Raw genomic sequence first — 2,600 nt, forward strand, 5'->3', positions numbered from 1 at the left:
GCGGGCCCGGCCGGGCGGCTGTCCCCAGCGGGTCGCCCCTGCCCACCACGGCACCTGCAGCGGCGTCTCACCGCTCACACGGGGAAGACCTGGGCTTCTTGTGTCCGGTCCGGCCTGACCTCCTTCCTCTGCGGCGCGGGGCTCCGAGCTCCATCTCCTCACCGGGCAGCTGAGGATGGTGACAGGGTCGTGTGTCCCTCCGGCCGTCGACACCCTGGGCAGCACCAGCCCAACGTACTCACGCAGGACTCCATGTTCAGAGCAGTAACAGAGCTGCATCCCAAATAACCTCGGCCCTAGGGACGCCTGTGGGAGCTTATTGCTCGAATTAGCTCATCGGTGACAGCTGCCCTTTGCCATCCGTGGCTTTGCTCAGGTGCAAGCCGTTGGTTGCCTTTTGGGCCTGTAGCCGGATCCGCGGAGCAGGGAGCAGAGCAGAGCGTGAGAGCTGTTACAGGTGATCAACCACAGGTGATCCTACGCATGGGCGTCAGGCACAGATCGGTGTTGACCTAAGACAGCAAAAGTACGTTTTTAAGTCAAACTATTGGACTCATTGCAGCCTGCCACAGCAAAGAGATTCCCAAGAGCCTGCCTAGGAAAAGCTGCCTCACAGTGGAAAAGTTTCTATGTGTTGCTACTTGAAGCTCCACAGTCCATGACATAGTCTTCATGTATGACAGATGCCTGCATGAAGCACATCAAGAAGGGGCAGGAATCTCTTCGTTGCTAAGAGATGAACACGGTAAACTTGACGTTCACTGTGTGTATGTTTATGCCCACGCTGAGCTGTCAAAAGCCATTTCTTGAAATCTGAGTGTTTCCTTGGTGAAGAAGGGAACGGAAAATATGACTGGAGAGGCCACAAAGGTAGATGCAGGGAAAGGTGAAGACACTGGACTGGGAGGGGGAAAATAATGGCTGTCAGGGGTGACAGACAGACCCCGTAATAGACAAGACCACAGCTCGATGTGAATCAGGATAAAGTAAATGGGGAATGGTGTCCCTGGCCACAGCTCCAGGGCTGTAGTAGATGTGAGAGTAGAACATTTACAGATCTTAAAAGAAGGCTTTGTCTGCATCCATTAAAAAAAACATTAGAAGGCATATATATATAATGCTTCCCTGACTTCATAAACACACATGCATGCAGAGTTCAGAGACCTGCTTGCCTGAGCCTGCTCCAGTACTTCACCCAGGGGTATCTGGTTAGCAGTAAAGCAGCCAGTAGGGCCCAGGTGCGGACTAAGATGGTGAAATTTCATGGTCTCTATTTTTCATTCTACAGCCCTATTACAGTTCTGCCTAGAACTGCTTAGGGGTTTTATACAAAGACCCAAGTATACATCAGCATATGCTATACATTTTGTCCATTACCTGTAATAGATTAAGAAAAATGGTATTTTTGTTGCTACGTGGTATTTTAAAAGTCTAAGATTGTTTCCCCTTTTAACAGAATACCACCGAGTATTATATTCTGAAAAGGCTATCAGTCTTTGTTTTAAAGGAAATGAATCTCAGCAATAACTCAGAAAAGCTGTGTAATATAAACTGCAAATTTTCATTGGTAATATTCTGATGAAGAGTGGGGTTTTTCCCTATCATCTGCAAAACTGCTAGCTGCAATTCTTACATGCCTTCCTGTGTCAAATTTCCCTTTTCCTTTCATACACAGGGCAGGTCAATGATCTAATGGTGACTGAGCTCCAAATATTAGTGTATTTTGGAAAATATGGTAAGAGAACTTGGAAATAACACTCAGACTGCATAACTTTTAAGGCATATTTAAGCTGACCCGTATCTTTTTCCTATATAGGTATACAATGAAGAAAGAAAGTGATTTCATGAGTTTCCTAGATTTCAATAGGTATGCACAAAAAACTAGTTATATTTTCACCATAGTCATCTGAAGAACTAATCTAAACCTACATGTAATGGCCCCAGTTCTCCACATGAGTAGCCTAAATACATCTTTTCAGGTCGATGCTTTAAATGTGATACTCGCAGAATGACTCTTGTCCTCATTTAGATCAGTGGCCATATTCCCACTGCTTCATGGGACCAAGATTTTCAAGATCAGTCTTAGTAAATGTGTATGTACGATAATGTGATTATTAATCATTTGAAAACTGTATAAGGAATTATATAAAAGAGTTGCAGCATACATCAGAAAAAAGCCCCAAAGTCATAGCTACTCTTAAGCCTGTGAACAAAGATCACTACCTAAATGTCTTTAAAAACAGTGCCAGATGATAAACTTGCCCTGGGAGTGTGGTTCTCAGTGTGAAGGCTATTGCTATCCTGATCTAGTTAGCGGTGTCGCTGCTCCTGCAGGGGGGTTGGACTAGATGACCTCTAGGGGTCCCTTCCAACCCAAAACATTCTATGATTCTATGATTCTATGATTCTATCCATTGCCCAGATCAGACTTTTATTCTCCTGATATACCCACAGTGCTATTCAAAGTTGAGGAATTTGTTTTGTTTTATTTTGTTTTGTTTTCCCCAAAACGGGAAAAAGGAGACAACAATGAGTTTGTCCATCCAACTCTGAGGTTGGATGCTGCCAGAACAAGGCTTGGTGCTTCAGAAGTTCAGCAC

Source organism: Egretta garzetta, unplaced genomic scaffold (assembly GCF_000687185.1).
Source record: "Egretta garzetta isolate BGI_Z169 unplaced genomic scaffold, ASM68718v1 scaffold46, whole genome shotgun sequence".
In the NCBI taxonomy this organism is placed as follows: Eukaryota; Metazoa; Chordata; class Aves; order Pelecaniformes; family Ardeidae; genus Egretta; species Egretta garzetta.